At 31.5% G+C, this 22,159-nt stretch overlaps 1 long non-coding RNA gene across 1 annotated transcript; it reads right to left on the bottom strand.

Moving 5' to 3' along the window:
- Positions 1-18,316: 18,316 nt before the first annotated feature.
- Positions 18,317-21,694, bottom strand: LOC130441477 (uncharacterized). Its single transcript, XR_008909619.1, has 2 exons — positions 21,664-21,694; positions 18,317-20,572 (listed from the first exon to the last, which is right to left on the bottom strand). It is a non-coding gene; the product is annotated as an uncharacterized LOC130441477 (long non-coding RNA).
- Positions 21,695-22,159: the final 465 nt, after the last annotated feature.

The following is a 22,159-nucleotide window of genomic DNA, read 5'->3' as shown; positions in this document are numbered from 1 at the left end:
GAATAAATTCTGGACGATTGTAAAATATTACAGAGTTTAATTAAGTTTTTTTTAGTCTTGTGGCTCATAATAAATTGTGTTTCATACATTCATCAATTTTTTCAATCAAATGAAGATGCGACCTTCGGTCGCCACAACTGACCGAGTTTTTGAATTGAATCGTATTTTATTTTACCTTTTCAACACGCTTTTATTCAACTGTATATTTTTAACTGACTTTTTGGCCTCGATTTTGCTTCTATTTCATTTAAACTTTGCGCACTTGGCGCACTTGTCAAAGACTGTCGACAATACAATAATTCTATTAAAATATCTAATTACTCCGATTAAATTCGCCAGGATTCAAAAGTTTCTGTTTGTATTGTTTACATGAGATTAAAAAGAACGTTTTTACGTTAATTTGATATCGACCACGTACTGCATTCGAAGAATTAAATAGAACCTCGATATGTATTCTAAATCGTCCTCTATCTCTCTATATTTACAACAAATATAAGTAAAACTTGTCCTGATATTATCCTTTCTATTCCCTAGTTTTTTAAATATCTTTCGAACTTTGCTTTCTATATCTAAGTGCTCACAAAATTCCAGTTATATTTATTAATTACCTTTTGTTTTAAGCAATTTTTTAATAAAACAGAAAGAATAGAATAGAACAGATTATTTGTTTATATTTTAGGAAAATATACATTCAGTTTTATAATTTGTTAGAGCATGAGCTCCTATTTATTCAAATCTGCTCTACCTACTCGTTCCGCTTTTAGTAATTTAATAATACAGATTGTCCCAAAAAACTAAAAGAAAGTATTAAAAATATCCTAAAATACCAGTGATGCGATAATTTTTGTGGTCTGTATAGTTAAAGTCAAAAGTTCACAGTTGGCCGATTTCTCTTCACGTACGTATGTTTTTTTTAGTTTTTTTAAACTTATTTTTACTTTATTTTCAATTCATTCACCTTGTATATGTCTACTCAGCATATCATTGTACACTTTCTATTATTCGAATGCCATATTGAAGGATTGTAATTTAACTTTTTCGAAAAGTGACCAACAATGTCGAGTTTCTATCCAGTCCAAATTTTTTAGACATTAAGTTATTCTCTAAACTCCACAAGTGTGTATCAAATAATTATATAATTTATTAATCTCGAGTAGTCAACGTCAAAATACAATACGTAAAGATTCTTCTTCATATTTATCTAACACTTAGTTCTAAAGGTATCCCAATACTTGACTTGGAAGACAAAAAGGCGTGATTTACCAAACAACTTCGAAAAATATTTTAAGAGTGTCCATGAATACTAATGTTTGGATTTTATCGATGATATTTTTTTTGTCATCTCGGATACGACGAAACGATCATTTATTTTTCTTTGAATTGAAATAATATCGTCACTCTAGTATTTTATACAGATTGTCCTAGTTTGAGTTGATTTACAACATCTGACATTCTTTATTAAATATTTGTTATATCCCAGAATCGGTTTTTTCCAACACAAAATGTGTAGGCAACATTTTTTATGGATTTCAAGATCTATAACTGTTGTTTCGACTATTTTAACGATAGAATAAATTGGATAGAAAATAATGGTGTTTGTACTGTCTTCAGCTTTATGTAAAATAAACCCAAACTTACATTTTGACTAGGGCAATCTCATTATTAGTTTAGCGTTATACTACGGTTTTGGATATTTGTTAATGATATTGATTTTTTGTAGACTCCATTTCTAATGCTATGTACTGGATGATTTTGTAATGACGATGAAACAAAACTACTCAGTATGCTATCAACTGTGTTTGATAAATATTAAAAATGGTTTTATTTTTGCTACCACGATCGTTTCGTTTCCTGATATTATTTCTATTAGTATTTTCAATCCTTTCTTGAATCTATTCCATACTCATCAAGATTTTACCAACCTCTATGTCACGTTTCAATTCCAGATGTTTTTTAAAATCCAAAAATGTGTCAATTGGTATACAGATGTTAGTTATACTGCAAATAATTCATTTCAAACTATTTTTCTAGGACTATATGAACAAATGCGTGCTTTTAAAAGAAGGAAAAGTTGCATAAATATTATTCACACCATGTTTACTGATAAATGCATTTTCTAATATTGCTGCTGGCCAAAAAGCGAGATCTAAATGGTGCCGATTTTTCATCAATAAAAACTCATTTTTCAATATTTTTTTACGTCTAACTCCGTAATGATGCATTTTATCGAAAAAAGTGTAATAAACAAAAATAAAGCTTATAAAAAACAAAGAAACATTTTTCAACAAAAAGTCATGGAATACTTTTTAAAGAGCTTAAAAAGACTTTTCAAATGACCACTGATAAAAGTCGTTTCGACTGAAATTTCAATGAGATATGATGTAAAATAGTTAAAGCTAAAAAAAATCCCACTGAAACTAATACCAATTCATTGAAAATCAAAATTAAACTCTTTCCTTGTAGCAAATACATTATTAGGATGTTATTTACGACATCTGAAAGTTTGGCTGATTAGAAATGCATAATTTTGAAAAAAATGAGTATTAAATAATACTTTTCTTTTATTTTGCAGAAAATTTTTTTTCTCATTTTTTTTCTCCATAATTATAAGAGATACGAAAACAAGTAAACAGTCAAATCAAAGCATTTTTTATAACAATTATTTTTTTATTTTTTTTGGTAGCATAAAAATTGACGGAGTAATAACCAAATTAATCTGTCACTATAGTGCGAGGATTGCTTATCCACAATCCTTTGATCCTTTATTAATAAAGTGTGGAGGATCTCAAGCCCTTCTAGCATACATAAGCTTGTAGCCCTGAAAATTACCTTCAAAATGGTTTATTGTAGGAAGTAATATTTCAAAATTAATGAAGTTACATAAAAAATAAGAATTTGGATTTTTTTTTATGATTATAGGATATGAAAAAGTTTCAAATTTTGACGCACGGATTTTTTCTGTTAATGCAAAGTTGCCTCATCAATTTCAAGAGTTAAGTTGAATATATCATTCGCAAATTATAATAAACTGTAGAATTACAACTATTATAAGATTTTTCCACTTTACTGGATGCAATTTTCCATAGGATTTTTCTAGTGAATATATGTGATTTCTTGAAAAATTATAACTGATAAAAATCAGTGGATTGGGACAACCTGTGTTACAAATGAATACGAAATTAAATTGAATGACGTCTGTTGTGTGGTGAAGGTGGGATTGATCATGATACGACTGTAAAGGTGTCATTACAAAAGTGCTGGTCATGTCAGCAAATGGCTTCAACCTGCTACTTAGTCAGTAGCCAGTCTGACGGACTCTGACTATTGTTCAGCTATTATATGGTCTTTCATACAAAAAACACATCCATCTTTGTTCAATTTTATTTAATTTGTTTGAGAGTCACTATAGTGGTGGAGACAGAGACTTCTATATTTGAGAAACAGATTTTTTTTCACACTACATCAACTTTTTCTTTTCGTTTAAGGCGCAGAGTTTTCAGTAATGACAAATATTAATAAAACACCGAATAATCACAGCTTTTATTAGTTGCTAATAGTATAAAAACAACAGAAAATCTTTACAATGTGATTTTCCTACTTTAAACCAGCTCGTTGGTTTGTAACCTCATAGTTTATCTGCCCTTGTATATATACATTGAATTAATATAATTTTTTTTAGAGTCAAGACATTATAAATAACGTACCATATGTCCTAAAAATTATCAATAAACAAAATTAGCAATATATTAAATACACCTTTTAATTATGAGAACTTGGGGGCTTCCAATTTTAAGCACCTTCTGCAAACAACTACTTTACGTAATGACGTAGCAAAGAAACAAGACATTGTTTCCAGATCTAGGTCTCTTCTACAGTTATGTATTGACACAAAAATCTGACAAATTTGTCTTGAGGCTCGCAGCAAATTGAACACAGTCCATGCACATCTCATGCGTAATCCACGTATGATCAAAACTCAGCCCATGTACATCCCATACGTAATCCAACTATGACCGAAACTCAGCCCATGTACATTCCATACGTAATCCAACTATGATCAAAACCCAGCCCATGTACATCCCATACGTAATCCAAGTATGACCAAAACTCAGCCCATGTATAAAAGATAGCAGCAAACCAGTAATTTCTTCTCGATTTAGAATCTAAAACTGAGTATCAAGAAAAATATATCATGTGGTAAGTAATCAGCAAAAAAAGACAACGAAGTGAAACCAAGGAGTAATTACAAAAAAGAGAGTCCAAGTTATCAGTGAATTTCTAGATTGTGTGTTGAAAGATTTACAGAAGACAATTGTACAAGTTTATAAATGAAATGAAAATATTGAACTTCATTAAATAAAAATACAAAATTTTCAGACAGTAAACAGACTGTTGACAGCACAACTCGACCCACATGGGAACAGCTTGGGTGTGGACTGGTCTTGGAAATGTTCATTTGAATGCGTTTTTGGTCCAAAACAAGCAAAGCTTTTGAGTATGCCGACATCTTCAGGTAAGCAAAAGTTTATGTTAAAATAAGAAAGCTACATTGTGGGAAAATAATTTTTTTCAAATATGGCTTCTTCAGTATCATGTGTACCTAAAAGTTATTCAAATATTCATAGAGTAACGAAAAATAGCCAATACAAACCATAAATCAACATCAAGATCTAATGTGGAAACGTTTAGAATTCTGACAACGTATGGTTAAAAAAATAAAGGAAATTAATTCTCAATGTGATTTAACGATTCAATGGAAAACAGTGACAGTCGACAACAACGAAAAGTTGATGCAATTCAAAAACTTTGGTACCTTTTGGTATCGTATTGTTTCTAATGAAATTATATGACCTACACTTTAACACCTGAAACATATCATGACGGGTAGACAGCCGCACGCCATCTGCCTATCATCACTTATTGTAGTGGAAACTATAGTGTGAAGTGCTACATCTTCAAGCTTCAAACTTTGCTAAATTAAGGCATTTCGCAATGACTTCAAATTAGCATTAATTTGATTTGCTATCTCAAAAAAAGCCATGAGCTTCGCTTGCTGTTCTTCTTCTACACTACGTTTTTTAGTTGAAGATGAACTTCTACCAGTAGACTCGTCACGAGATATTTGTAAATATTTCAATAAAATCTTTTGGCAGGTCTAGATAAATTAGAATCTAGTAGTTTCATTCTTATGTAGTTTCGGAGAATTGCTTTGGTTTCATGTTTATCCAAGTTTTCTTTTTTTAGCAACGACGTGACAACAACTTGTTATTTTTGTCTTCATTTTGATCTATCAAACTACCCTTTGCGCTGTCAAATTGATTGTTAAGATGATACTTTACCGATTTTGAACTAACATACGTTGGATCATGAGAAAAGACGAAAATTTAGATGAAGAGATAATATACAAGATATCTCATGACTTCCAAATGCCAAAGAGAATCCTAAAAGCAAAGTCTGTAACACAAACAGAAGATTTACGTACTTAGCGAGTTACATGATGGTACGTCAATAATTTTTCGAAAACTACGAAAAAAAATCTTCAATAGTATTCTAGCGTTCAATATATATATAAATTTAAAACATGAAGGAAGTATCTCACACTGAAATCAGTTTTATTATTGTGCTTTTACCACTTAAATAAAGTTCTGTATTTGTTAACGACTTGATTAGAGAACAATCGTCCTCACTATACGCTCGTTAACTCTCAAAGCTATTTTTTCAACGGTACGAAGACAGCTCCAACAACAAACGTTAATCCTGTTGGGATATTTATATCTCTTATATTATATTCTTCTTCCAATGGATGGAATCCGATGGTATCCGGTAGCAGTTAGTGATGGACTTGATGGTACGATGAATTAACGTTGAATACGCTGCGTATTCATAAACAGTTACCTCTTGTATATAGCTTATTTTTTGTCTATTAAACTAAATGGCCATCAACATCGTCTAAAACACGTCTTGGGTTAATGAACGTGTTTTTCCTTATACAAAAAAGTGTATTTATTACATTACAAATCGAAATGTACAATGTATAAATAAACTGAGACTTAATTAGAGACCTAACCGTGGGTCGTATTAGTTTTTATTCACATTTTCTGTTTAAAAACCAGTGAAAATATTTTTGAATCAATTTTTTATTTTTTGAAGTTTAGTCCTGTTTGAGAAAAAACTGAAACCTAACAAAATTGAAGTTTTTAAAAATCAAGTATGCCTCAGAAATATTCCGAGAAACCTATTTTTCTGTAGTGTACATTTTGGGAAATATTGCTTAGAATAATTTAGGCCCATTTACCAAATGGTGGATTCAACTAATTACACTATATCTGCGCATTTTTGCAATTATCTAAATGATGTCTTGTTCTCTAGTAATTGATCGAATCAACCGAGTTGTACTGATATTCAATATTATACCATTTGTGGTGAAATCAGAACAAAATATCGATTCAAAAACATTTTAGGTTTCTAAAATTAGCTCCCCGAAGACAAACCAAACTGCCTGCTAATCCAAAATCTGCGTTTTCCTCTCGTCTTCATGAATGTCACTGGCTTTCTTTTTCATCCAAACAAAGTGCCACCATGAATAAATGACAGCCGCTAAATTTTTTAATATTTTGTACATTGAATCGAAATTGGTAGTGAATGTATCGAACTGGAGCTGGAAATTGGAAAGTGCGAAGGACATGTGTGCTTATCCCTTCCGATACCGCACCAATCCGTTCGTTGGAGCGAAATCGGTTCGGAGTGGTGCATGACAAGTGTGACCCGGCCTTTATATGTTGACTCCGTCGCATATGTTGTCAGAATTATCATTTCTGTTCATTTCATCTGTTGCATAAAATTGTATTAAATCTCATCAATATTTTTCAAATTTTTCAATGCCTTTCGCTATTTTAGTTTAAATTTCAATATTTTCTATCTATTATGACTTGCCATCAATATCAAAGGATTTACTTGTTGTGTCTGTTCAATTTTGATTTATTGGGCTCTACTTTCATTAATTGTTAGTTAAAGTTTCGTTATCTTATTACTTCTTTTATTATTTCTTGTTCTTGTTATAACTTTTACTTTTATATATCAACTTGGAAAACTGTAATTCGTGCTTACTGATTCTTGTGAATGATAAGTGAATTTGTTCGGTCACTGATAGACAGTTGGCAACCGTAAATATTATTTATAATAGTTAACAATGACGAATAATCATTAGTCATTTCCTAACTGTTGGAATTTGTCTTTATTCAACTATCAAAATTATAAGATATAAACTTCCGTTTACCTACCTTAAAACGGAAGTGGCTGAATAAGTAGAATTAATTGAGATATGCTTGAATTATTCTTAAAATAACACCTCCAATTGGTCCCAATGAAAATAATAATTTATTGCAAGATTTTCACGTCGATTGCTGTTAATTTGAACTTGGCTGCCACCAATTTTAATCTGTTTTATGTGTATCGAATTCACGTATCAAAGAGCTTTATTATTAGTCCTTGATTAGTCCATTAGTCCACGGTATTAAGGCCGCTTGAGATGGTGCAAGACAACGTGCAAGACAACGTGCAAGAAATTGCATGCAGAGTCAAAATATTGCATAGTCAAAAAGTGCACGTCGCTTGATATTATGTTGCATCATGGCTGCCACTAAAAAATTCCATTAGTAAAAGCAAACAAATTCCTAACCTCAATTTTTGTTAAATATTTGTTGGCCGGTTTGAAAATGAAAAATACGTAACGAAGTGAAGTGGTCAGTGAATCGCAATCAATAATTATATCGGAGGCTGTCTTACTTTTGGAGCCTGATGGACAGGTTGGTTGTTAAGGCAAAAGTTACTAGATTTTTCACTAGAATTTCAGCTTGTAAGCAATAAAAATGACACCAAACCGATAATGTTGCAAGTGAGAGATCTTGCATGAAACATAACTTCATCTGCGTATGGTTTCGATCAAGAAATATTGCGTCTTGCACTACATTGCACGTTGTCTTGCAGCGGCCTTTACATACAGGTCTGGAAACCTAACCACTCTGTGGCCAGATCAACAGGGCCGGATTAAGATTGATAAGGCCCGGGGCTAAAATAATGACGGGGGGCCCCTTAACGAATTCGAAAACCCGGAAAAATTCACAAAATAATATCAATACGTTAGATTTGTGGTATCAACACATCAAAAAATACAGAATGATTTCCAAATGATGTGGCCCTCTTGGACCTGGGGCCCGGGGCTATAGCCCCCCCAAGCCTCTAGCTTAATCCGGCCCTGCAGATCAGAGTTGTAATCAAGAAATGGTGTCAAATTGTGCTAACCTAATAATAATAGTTATTATTATTTCTATAAGTAATGAATTGTTAGAAAAAAAAAGAAGTTAATGAATACAAATAACAATATTTGTAAAAATGTTGTCAAAATTCTCATCTCTGCCCTATCCGATGTTTATCTCTAGCATCTCTACATAGCAGCGCCGCGCTAGGGCTATTTCAATCCACTTTACAGAAATTGGGTTCGGTTTCCAGACCCTTCAGATGAATTTATTATATGTATATGCAGTAAAAATGGCAAAATATGCCCAAAATAAGTACATAAATTCATGAAATACACATTTTGTATATTTTTTTTTCTAAGAATATACAATTTATTTACAAAGTTTCATATACATATAAATGAAAAATCTGTCTATTCTAAAAACAACTCAAAATATCGTTGATTAAAATTTATGACAAAGTGTTTTTTCAAGTTATATATCCGGATATTTTGCCTTTTGTCTGACAATATATTTCTTTATTCGAAAAGCTCTTTTCAACATCTATGGAGGTATCTGGAGTATATTTAAAGTGAATTGAATCTGAAAATTCTATACCTTTCCATTCTTAATATCGTAAATTTGTTAGCTTTGATTTTTTCCAAGACGGTTTAACATTTTTTATTCTCTGAATTATCCATTTTTCCTGAAATTTTTGAAATATTCTTCACAAATTCTTCACCAGTTTTAACAGATTCTATTAAGATATTTTCCTTAATTGTTTATAGTTTTTATAATAAAACTGTAATGTATAAAGGTTAGTTGTTTTGTCAATAAAACTTTTGCTACAATATTTTGTACCTTTGTAATAGCAGTACTGTCTTCAGCATCAAACTCTAAAGCAATTCCTCAATGGCTACGAAATGTTCAGTATAAGACATAGTCGCTTCCAACTAAGTTCCGTGAACTAAATTTGGATAAATTATATTATAAAGTTGTTTGCCCAACCTTATCAATGTAATTACCATTTTAGTAGATTTACAGAATATTTTTCCATGGATGTAAGGATCAGAAGCTTGATCCAGGCTGAATAAATGAACGTTCACATTGATGAAAATATTTGAAAATCCCTAATTGCCTTCCTGGAATATTCTACCCGGTTAAGTCTGAACCGGGTGCAAACTAGACCGTATTAAGACAAAAACATTTTCTGAAGAATTGCAAATTTCAGTCAATTAGAAAAATGCAAAAAATTGACAACAAAAATTAACATAGAATCAACATCAAGCTGACTGTTTAATATCAAAAATTGAGAGAAATTGAAAAAGAAGTATTAGTAAGTATGGCTTGATGTCGGAAATCGTGCTTGTGGCGTACATTCACGAAAAATCTGCTGTATTAGTCTTTTGTATTTGGAAATCTTCTCTATTAATGCATTCGAACCAATTGTCGAGGCATTTCATACCGATTAAGGTACCTCTAAAACTTGTGATTTGAACACATCAATCCAGTTGTAGAAAAACGTTGACCTCACAATCTATTTTTGATCTGGGGAAATAAGAAGATATCATTGGGCGCGAAACAAGGACCGTACGAGCTATCACCCATCAATTTGATGTTTTGACTTTTCTAAAACGTTATTTTTTTAACTGATATGTGAGAGCTGTTATTGTCGTGGTGAAGAACGATTCGTCTTCTACGATTGCTTTGCCTGATTTTTTCTGGCAAACATATGCCGGAGTACCATTCAGAATTGAACGTTCTACGTTCCTACAATGGAACAGTACATGATTCATCGTTTATCACGATCTTATAGACGTGTTTTGAAGCACCGCGATTTAATTTTTTCAACATTTCTCTACACCAATCTACGCCAGCAGTTATCATTCGAGTGGAACTAATTCCAAAGTATGTCTCAATCTCACGGTACATCAGATGACGGTCTTGCAATATCGGTTTACGCCGATTTTTGACGACCTTCACGAAATTTATCCTGTAGCAAAAGACGAATTCGGAAAACTAGCAAAAAACGGTGGCTCCAGATGGTGCTTCATCACCAAAATTCGAAGCGAGTTGATCGGAACATTGCTGTTGATTAAATGACATCAACTATCAACACCAAAAGAGTGGTAAGTCGACTTACAGCCTGCGTCAAGGGCAATAGATATATTTTTGGTAATTATTACTTACTTCCTTCAAAACAGTGTCAAAATCCGCTGTTTACAATATCGGGAAAAGAAAAAATAATCGAATATTATGATTAATAAACCTTACTGGTCAGTAAATTTTTAAAAGTTAGTATTCATAATGTAAAAGAATAGTAAGAGTGCTGTTGAGTAAGACCTGAGTAGTAATTTGAGCTAAATGTAATTTGCTGGTAGATCTTAAGGTCAAAGAATGTTAACACAATGCTGCACAAGGGGACTTTTTGTTATAAAACGTTTAAATATATATCAACTCCAAAATACCGTCATGGATTTGAGTTTAACTCATTATTCTAATCAATTAATTTTCACAAAAAATTTTAATAAACCAAACACAAAAGAAATATGATTTCTCATATATATATATATATATATATATACACGTAAATACTTACTCATTAAGAACGTGGCGGGTAATTTTTGATAAAAATTATCAAAATAAATGCCAATACCGAATGTATTTACTGAATTTAATAAAAAAACGAAATAAAATGAAAACATTGTCGTGACATAGCTATTAGCGAGACAAGCAATTATCTGGTAGCTATGTGCAAGTTGAATTACCTTATTCTTTTGGTAACTTGTTTTTTGTAAGTAATTATTTAGTTCTATTTTTAAAGCACGACCGGACTCAGTCTCTTACTTTAATACAACTAAAATGTGCAAATAAACAGTAGAAGTAATAAATTTCAAATATATATAACGATTCTCAACGCAAAAGGCAAAGATAATAAAGTTGGTTGTGAGATAAGATTGGAGATTCTGTGGTTGCTAAGAGAAAATATCTATTCACGTGATTTTCTAGATGCATAATAGTAGAAAATCACAGAGCTTCAGACCAGCATAATGGATAGAGCAAAAGGACTCGAATCGCCCGAATTAAGTTAAGAAAATTTATTGAAAGAATAAGAATAAAAAACTACTGGATTCACATATAGTAGTTAGTGAAGGAAAACAACAATAGATCTTTTAATATATCAGTGAGTCTTCTTCATAGAGTTTATAACAAATAGATGCAACCCGTCTTCATTGTAAGTTAGCCAGAGACTAATGTTATCATCAGACAACCGAAGAAATAATAATTGTAACAAATGAAACAATAAATCCTAAGTTCACTTCCAGTCGACGATTATCCAGTACCGCTTTGTGGATTTTCTTTAACAATTCTGGAGTCGTCACCTCATTTGATCGACCACTGCGGCATTCGCAGGTTTAAACTCAATATTTTACTGTTGATAACGAAGGAGTAGTCTCACCAAGAATAGAATCTATTTCATCTTTTACATTGATTGGGCTAAGGCCAGTTTTTTCCATGTTTACAAATTCACTAAAAACTATTGATGACTGCCAAACAAATACTTAACAACGTGGCAGTGGATTTTTTCAAGCAGCTACCGCCATCTCTAAGTCAGACCAGGTACTTACTTCTGGGACCATCCTAGTATGCAGTTGCACAGATGATATATTGATATTAACAGACAACCAGAAGTATCTAGAAGAAAATGTTGACATAAAACGGAATTGAAATGAACAAGAACGAGCTGAACCCATACAAGATTTCAGTTAGGAATCAACTAGGATGGTGGAGCCACCTACAAAGAATGGAGAGGATAGTAGTAGTAAAATGCCAAGAAAAAGAAAAAAAGGAAAAGCGTGAGCAACATCGTACAAGACCATGGGAAAGTTAGAACAGTCTGGAAACTTCTTATAAGCATTTAGTTATATGATGAGTTTAGCACCTCTACACCTTATAGGGTAAAAAGGGAATGAATTATGAACATTAATGTACTTCAATTTCTTCACATTACTTGTAAAAATGTTTATCATTCTTGCGACATAATTTATGAGCCCGTCTCTGGTTGTCAGAACTTGCCTTCTGGCAATGTGAAGGTGAAAACTTGATGGCTCTAAGTATCTATTCATTAGCGTCTCTTTGATTGATTACTAACGTAGATTATAGCATATTATTGAAAGTCGCTATTATTTTCAAACCAGAATGAAATACAACCGGCATCGAGGCTTCGTTTTGGAAATATATTTAATAAGTGATACAACAATTATTTATTTTATTGAATCAATCAATTCATGTGTAATAATGAGTTGAAAAAACTACTTTATAAGATATACAACAAAATTCTAAGAAATATATAAATAAATAACTTGAGTTTGTCCGAAAAATGAGTTGTAGTTTTATTTAATACCCATCCTGTTTATCAAATTCCATTGACCCTCACCTCGACGAACGAACACAAGTTGCTCTGTATTGAGTCATTTGTTATTCTTTTCGTCAATATCTCATCTTCATGTCTCATTTGTGGTGGTGATGCTCCACACTCCTAGACAATGACAGCTTGATTCCTTTTCCCGGACTAATGTCCGGAACGAATCGGTCGGCAGATGCTCCAAAGAACCATCGTGTCAAAATTTTTCTGACAAATTACCCTACTAAAGCATCAATCGTATTTGCCACTAAAGGCGAATTTTTTAAGCGATCGTTACATTGCCGACCGTCTAAAAAAAAAGAGATAAAAAAGATACAAGGCTCATTCAAAAATCAAACGATTCAAAATTGCTCAGATCAATAAATATGCTTCAACATATCCTAAGGAAAAAATTTAGGACCTACAAACAGTATAATGAAACAGACATTTCTATACTGTAAAATATTGACGTGTTTCTAAATTCAGGTTTCCCAAGTATAATTGCCGAGGTTAGTTAAACTAAATTTATAAATAGAGTTAATTGAAAGCTTATAAACTTCACTAGATTCAATTAGAGCTTTATATAGTATTTATATACTAACCTAAAGTTAAGGTGTATCACCTAGAATTGAATGAACCATAATTGGGTTATGGTTGTCTAGAATAAACTAGAACTAACTTGAATGACACACAGTTAACTTTAGTCATCTGGAGTCAATCATAATAATCCATTGTTAACTTGAGTTGTACTACAGTTAATAAGAGTCAACCAGTTAGTTAAAGTTAACCAGTCAAAGTAAAATTTGAAAGTACAGATAACGAGGTTTAATGAAAGTTATCAACCTGAAGTTGACTGGAATTGACTGTGGTTGAATACAGTTAGCTAGAGTTAACCACAATGAATTCAATTTTCATGGTGATAACTAAAGTTAACTATTGAATCACTAAAATCTATTTCATTTGGATACATTTAGTCGTGAGTTACTTATAACTGAAGTTTTATGAAATTATCGTTCAACAATTCTATAACTGAAATAAGAACATTTAACTAGAACAGATTGAAGTTAACAGAACTAGAGTTCGGTTAAGTGAAGTTAACCAGCCAGAGTGAACTCTAAAAATAGAGTTAACGAGAATTAATAAAAGTTTATGAGACAACAATGATCAACTAAAATTAGCATTAGTAACCTAAAGTTGGCTATAATTGACTATTGGCTTTGGATGAATAGAGTTAGCTAGGGTTAACTACGATGAATTTAATTTTCATGGTGATAACTAAAGTTATCTGTTAAATCACTAAAATCTATTTCATTTGGATACATTTAGTCGTGAGTTACTTATAACTGAAATTTTATGAAATTATCGTTCAACAATTCTATAACTAAAATAAGAACAGTTAACTAGAACAGATTGAAGTTAACAGAACTAGAGTTCGGTTAAGAAGAGTTAACCAGCCAGAGTGAAATATAAAAATAGAGTTAACGAGAATTAATAAAAGTTTATGAGACAACAATGATCAACTAAAATTAGCATTAGTAACCTAAAGTTGGCTATAATTGACTATTGGCTTTGGATGAATAGAGTTAGCTAGGCTTAACCACGATGAATTTAATTTTCATGGTGATAACTAAAGTTAACTATTGAATCACTAAAATCTATTTCATTTGGATACATTTAGTCGTGAGTTACTTATAACTGAAGTTTTATGAAATTATCGTTCAACAATTCTATAACTAAAATAAGAACAGTTAACTAGAACAGATTGAAGTTAACAGAACTAGAGTTCGGTTAAGAAGAGTTAACCAGCCAGAGTGAAATATAAAAATAGAGTTAACGAGAATTAATAAAAGTTTATGAGACAACAATGATCAACTAAAATTAGCATTAGTAACCTAAAGTTGGCTATAATTGACTATTGGCTTTGGATGAATAGAGTTAGCTAGGGTTAACCACGATGAATTTAATTTTCATGGTGATAACTAAAGTTATCTGTTAAATCACTAAAATCTGTTTCATTTGGATACATTTAGTCGTGAGTTACTTATAACTGAAGTTTTATGAAATTAGCGTTCAATAAATATAAAATTGGAATAATATCAGTTAACTAGAACAGATTTTATTTAATTGAAGTTAACTATGAGAAGCTGAAAGCTTCTGGTGATTTATAGAGACATTTCTGCAGAAAATTGTGATAGGCTTCTGGTATTATGAGTCGTGCAGAATTATCCAAGATGTTAGAAGTAGAGTATATTACTGTACGATGTTTATATATCTCTAAGTAATCTGTATTCATGTTTATATCAAAAACAAATACTTGGATGTAGTATTACTACTTTCACGAACTTTCACGAACTTATTCTACAGCTTAGTTAAAGTATGAAGTAGATCTGTCTATTGAACATCAGGACTATCAAATTGAATATCCTCATCGATTTACTACGAATACTTCATCATAAATTACATCATTTTTATGGAAAGAAACAAATTAGAAACTAAATTGGGGTAGATTGAAAAAATATTGTCAAGTATGAGCCTGTCTTTGCTTTTTTTTTTACTTTTTTTAAAGTAGTTTTTACACATGTGGAAAGCTCAATAAGATGACGTTTTTCCAGCACATTATATATGATTCACTTAAAGAAAATAGGTCGTGAGGTTGATTAACAAACACCGTCTGTTCAGTATTAACTACAAAACGCACAGATTCCATTATTGCAAGGTAATTACAAATAATAGGGTATTGTTTCAAAAATCATAAGTCATAATAATCAATTGTGTTTGTTTTCAAACATTCGACTCAATTTTTATTATGAAAGAACCAACAGAACATTGTAAAGCTTCTTTATAATTATGTAATTGTTTTTTTTTTGTTGAATAATTATATATTTTTAAACTACCTCAATGGTTATTCAATAAATTGTTTATTATCCATTAAAATGGTCCTTCACGTACAGTATATACAAATATATCGACGTAGAAATTCAAATAACCAATGTCTTCAATAAACAAACAAAAAATTGATATGTCAGCATTTGATAGGACTCAAATTCTCGAGAACCTAAGTAACTAACGATATGGATGGGAAATTTTCAATTAAGGATCAATATTATAAAAAAAACTATACATAAAACAGCCCACAGTAATCACAACTTAGTAGCTCCCTAATAATCATATACCTAATTAAAACACAGATACTGGAAAAGCTATATCTGATTCCATATTAAAAATAAATGCTTCAGTTATAGGACTAGTGGATTTTATACGATATGTGGAAATTAAGACTGGCAATATAACTTGAGATCTCGTAAGCGATACCTCAAATTTTAAGTAACTTTGACTCTCCGTTTCTATTTTTTTCCGTATTAAACAGTTGTTTATAGCGAGTTTTAAACATTTTCCTACAAATTAGAGGAAAATCTAATGAAATCTAATCTAATCTATGAAAGGTTTTATTCAAGGTTTATTGGTAAAGTAAGGCATCTTCAGAAGACAGTCGATTTAAAATTAATTATGAAACATCTTCAAGGTAACTTATTTTAAAACAGTCAAAAGTATTCCTAATCAGCTGCCGGCAATTTCAGTATTGAAATTTTGTTGTTTTTCAAGAAATGAATGATGACTTGAAATTTTATAGTTGTCGAGAGCTTTACAAGTAATTTTCCTCGCAATATATGTACATTATAATAAACGTGTGACACTGAATGTTTATCGCGTGTTTATGTTTAGCTAATATACATCAGCTCATAACTTGATTTACACTCGACTTACAGATTTCTACAAGTATTTTTCCTTGTAATCTGGATTATAATAGGTGGAATTCGTGTCTGTCTTTCGCTGTTACGAAGTTTCTCGCGCTAATGTAAACAAATCAGACTAACAGTAGTCTTCATTATAGAATTTTACTTGTAGAAAAGTTATTGCATGTTTTTTGGGTTAAATTTATAATGGAAATCACTCTAACGCTCAAAATACAAGATGTGAATCCGTACAACTTCAGAACTAGTCTCAACTATCCGCCAAATGTTGATACGCAACTTTTAATTGATTCTTTTATAGAAATCAAATGATATCAAATTTGGAAAATCTTGTTAAGGAAGCTTAATATTGGATTATTCAAATACGTATCGTATGTCTCTAATTTTCTTTATGAAAACATTCACAACCAGCGTTCTCCGGTTATTTACCTGCGTCAAACTGGTCAGCTGCCGCTTTTTTTTAAAACAGGTACATTTCAAGAATCACATTACAGAATCCGCCTCACTTGTCATATTTTATAACCTAGGAAAGATAAATGACTTCTTTTTATGTAACCAGTTCGTATGGTTACTAATAAAAAGTGTCGGAAATCAAAAAATATTTTAGTTTCATTAATAGATTATTTAATATGCCGCTTTATTATATTACATTTATAGAAATTAAACCAAATAAATCCAAAAATTAGCAAGGTAATATTGCAGCTCATATTTCGATTTGAATTTCGATAAATCAATAAATAATCTAGTAATTACATGTCATTATCCTCTTAATAATCCATTATTTGATAGTTGAACATGAATTATTTATATAACAAGAGATGTAAATAGCATTAGATACACCCCCGGTTTTCACCAGTGATTTTTTCTGAGTTAAAAGTTCAAAAGTTATAATTTTTCGATGTCCACGTCTGTACAATTGCAGTGATATCCCAACCAAGCTGCAGCAACCAAACTAAACCTTTAAAACAATCACTGTTAACTCAAATATTAGTCAATATAGTCAATATAGCCTAGCTTAGTTTAGATTAGGATATTTCGTTACTCAACAGAACTTTTTTAATAGAAACCGGACAAAAAATGGATGATTAATGGAAAATAACTGTTATACTATATATTAAAGACACCAAAACATTAATAGGTTCGGAATATACTAAATACTGAGGTACTTTAAGAGGAAATGATAGAAATACGCTAAAGAGATTATATAAGGTTTGCTTTTTAAAGTTTTATAATTAGGGTATTGCTTTATTGATTTTCAAAATTTTTTCCATTAAGATCAATACACTTTTACATACATTTGAACGTATTGTCGAAGCATTTTTTCCATTTCGATTGAGATATCTCCGAAATATGTGATTTGGATGCATCAATCAACAATTTATTTTTAATATGCAAGAATAAGAAGAAATCATTGAGTTCCAAATGAAGACTGTACGGAAGATGATTATTTCGATGTTTTGACTGTTCAAAAACGTTTTTGGTTGAACTGATGTGTGAGAACACTCGTTATCGTGGCGAGGAATGATTCGTCTTCTGCGATTGCTTTTCCTAATTCTTCTGGCAAACAAATGCTAATTCACCATTCAGAATTTTGTCGTTTTAAGTTTCTCTAATGAATGATTGCGACATGTCTAGTTAGTACGGAAAAACAGGCGACCATTTGCTTCAAAATGTACTGTACTATCAATTGTTGTTTAGATTCGGTTTTGGCGCCAGTCACAATCTTATAAACGTCTTTTGAAACACCGCAATTGAATTTTTTCTACATTTATTTGCACAATCTTATAGACGTCTTTTGAAACACCACAATTGAAATTTTTCTATATTTATTTACACAATCCTATAAACGTCTTTCGAAACACCGCAATTGAAATTTTTCTATATTTATTTACACAATCCTATAAACGTCTTTTGAAACACCGCAATTGAATTTTTTCTATATTTATTTACACAATCTTATAAACGTCTTTTGAAACACCGCAATTGAATTTTTTCTACATTACCAAATCTTTTAAACAGCTAAATGTTCAATATTGACACCAAATTTAGCCCCCTCGGATTATTTTCAGTTCCCAAACTTCAAATAGCTCAGTGGTTAAGGATTTTCCAACAATGAAGAGGTGATATCGGCAGTTACTGGCTAGGAACTTGACGATTCTTGTTATAAAAAAAATTATTGAACATCAATGGAAAAAGTGTATGAAGCTAAAAAAGATTACACAATGAATTGTAACATATGCGTCGTTGTAATTTTCGAAAATAAACATAATTTTTCTGGTTTTATTGTTATTTCCTGAAATTCGAGTCGAGAGCGAACGCTTTATCGGTTAACAGGTAGATACAGGTGTTTACTCAATCAATTTAAATAGCTATTGAACAAAATTCGAACCCCACATGTCTGTCTATTATGAACAGGATAATAATATTAGATAACTACGCTTTTAATAACATAATTAACAGTAACGTTGAAAGATTTAATTTAATTTTGTAACGTAAAACACAGAATTAGAACTGAATATAATATAGGGTGTAGCAGAGCTTATTGCAGGATAAGAAATAAAAAATAAACATCTAGATGCAACTTACGAGGGTTATCTGAAAGATTTCCGACCTAACAAAGAAATATTTTTTTCACAATCATTTTTAGTTCCCATAATAGTCTCTTCTAAGTTTAGGATCACCGAAGTGTGAGAAGATGCCTTGTCCTGCTTGTCCTGATAGAAAACACTTTTTTGCAACAGGTTTGCCCCTTGCAATCCATTGTCTCGACTGTTTTTTTGACTCAGGTGTATAGTGGTGGTTCCATCTAAAGCTATAACCTGATATAAAAAACAACTCATTTCACTTAAACCACGTCAATAAGGCCATGAAAATGTCCATTCGAATGAGCTTTAGGTCCAGAGTAAGCAAACGCCGCACTCAATTTTCAGAAAAATCACTTATACAGTTGTTTATGCGTTCAAAATGGCTGAAATTTAAGTGAGAATTTCTCAGTCTTTCAACTATAATGAATGAAAACTTTTCCATGTGAAAAGCACACACCATAGGATTTATCCTTTTGTTTATTGATTAGCTCGAGTGATTCCTGCAGTGAATAGATGCCTATACACATTGGTCTTGAGCTTCTGTAGGCTGTAGTGTTTCGGTAAGACATGCCTTGGTAGTTGATTCCACAGGCTTGGACTTCTCCAAAAGTAAGATTCTTGAACTCGGTGTTAATGTTGTTGGTAGTATCAGTAAAATAAATTCAGCTCAACTACCTTTTCCTGAGCTCTAAGTTGCTCCTAATGCGCGAGCAATACTCCAAGATGGACGAATCTAGGCTTTGTCGAGAATTAGAAGCTGTTGCGAAGTATATTTTGATGTCAAAGAAGGCTCCAAACTTTTATGAAGCTTTCATCTTCAGACTGGATCAAGTACGGAGCCGCAGCTTACGTATTTTTTGTAAGAATAGTAGCCTGGGTGTCTGTTGATCGGCATTTATAGTAATATTCTGTTGTCTACGTCATTATATGTTAGCTTAATTTATAAAACGACACCAGTGTGCTATCCTGTGACACATGCAGCTCTGGGGATCACGAGTCTTTGCAAATTACCAAGCCAATCAATAAGTGAGGAAGGCTAACCGTATGGTCTCAATTTATGTAGAAAGTTGATATTCCAGATCCTTCGCAATATCCATCGGATTGCTCGAGGTTATCCATATTCTGAATTTAATTGAATTGAAACTCAAAATGTCATGCAGTTACAACATTTATTATTTTTACACTACAAGGAAATACACTAAGTAATTCTTTTAATGACAAGCTGAAGTATAGTAGTGTTGCTGTAATACAGATATATCGTATTATTGGTTAGTGTAGAAACTGTTTCTTTCAATTTGTTCCCAAGATTGTTTAGGAGATCTCTTTAACTTCCAAGTACCACCAATATGCCAGGTGGAATTACCTTTATTTGGTCCTTTGAGCACCTTATTCCAATATGCTTCGAAATTATGATGAGGTCCTTTATGCTCTAAATCGAGGGTACCTTTGATGTTACCATCTTCACTTTTTTCAAACCATGGGTGAAACATAAGCGATGACTTCTTGAATATATGAGGCAGTTCACCAAATGCTGGAGTTATTACGAGGAGAGATACGATTAGAAGACACAGAATTTGTAAGTATTTCATTGTATGTCTGGAATGGAGCAAAACAATTACCAAATATCAAAGCAATCATCTCTAATACGAAGGTTGCTACTCAAGTGTTGTGATAAACAAATAAATATGAATGAATATGAAGAAATCGTTGGGTGTACTTGTTGATATGAAATTAAAATATGCTTTCCTATAACAAAAGTTATAGCTCACTCTATTTCGAAATATCCCCCTCAAAAGGTGGTGACTAGAATGAGTCTTAATCTTTTTATATTATAAAATTTTAGTAATGCTGCACTCGCAAAGAACTAACTACGCGTATTTTTTCAATAATCCTGTTATATTGGGGTTAAACTAGCAACCTTTGTTTTATAGTTATTTGTATGATAATGAGAGAAAATTGAAAATTTGAGGTTATGTAAAAACATCGAAGTGAAACTGTCAACTGTCAACATTGAAGTGGTTAGAGTCACTTGTCTACTCCAGAGCGTCCCGAAAGTGTTTTGCAGTACGGAACTATCACTTTCACTACATTGAACACTCAAAACGCAACTTTCGGTATTTAAATGAATACAGAACGAACAATTTTCGGATGGCGTGGTCTAAAAGAAATATTTTGTATTCTTAAAGTAAGTACAATGTAATACGGTTCATAATAAGTTGGAAATTACCAGTGGTTAATCCTTTACGAGTGCATGAAAAAGAATTTAAAGTTTCTAACTTCACTGAAATTTTAGAAAAATAAATTAAAAATCAATTTCAGTCACCATCTTTTAAAAGTGATCCTATCGGAAAGAAGCGGGCTGAGGAAATTTTATTATAGGAAAGACCCATATTAATTTCATACAGCTAAATTTCTAGTTACCTAACTATAAATTTCAGTACAATCATATAGTTCAAAGATTGAAACGAAACGTGATGTCTAAATGATGGAAAATCATGAAAGCAAGAGACAAAATCATTGGTTAATATTTTGCCAGCTAAAGGAGTATTAAAAGTAGAATAAATAATAAAGGAGGAATGATTTTTTTTTGTTCAAACAAATATGCACCCTTCATTTTTTATACAAAACCGAAGATTTCATATTAAAAATCACATATCTAATTGTAGTTATACGTATTAACAACTCACCTGAACTATTGCTTGAAAGATCTGGAATGATGTTTCAAGTATAAAATCTCAAATATTATATACCACAATTTTTTATGGATGGTACTTTGATCGACAGTATGTTAATTAACCATAAACAGACGAAACATTTTAGACCGGTATCTGTACATTAAATTTTCCCGTGAAACTTAAAGCTATGTGTGATTCAAAATGGGGCTTCTTTAAACTATTCTACTATAAATTATAATTGTCTAAAAATAGAGATTTGTTCGAAAACTATGATCATAGAACAGCGAAAGTATTAATCCCGGACGGGACAACTATAAACAATTCAACATTGTGGTCCTTCGAGCCGGATTTTCGTAGTTTCCCGCAAATTTTGTTAGTGAAATTTGTGGTAATTTAATGTTTTCATTGCGAGTAGACGAACATCTAAAAGATTTCACACAATCAACACTATTTTTAGATATATTTGAATCTTTTTCTTTTTTTTGTTTATAAAGGTCACCTAAAAATT

Source organism: Diorhabda sublineata, chromosome 3 (genome assembly GCF_026230105.1).
Source record: "Diorhabda sublineata isolate icDioSubl1.1 chromosome 3, icDioSubl1.1, whole genome shotgun sequence".
Classification (NCBI taxonomy): Eukaryota; Metazoa; Arthropoda; class Insecta; order Coleoptera; family Chrysomelidae; genus Diorhabda; species Diorhabda sublineata.
Note: the sequence above shows the minus strand (reverse complement) of the source record. Positions and strands in the feature narration are given on the sequence as shown.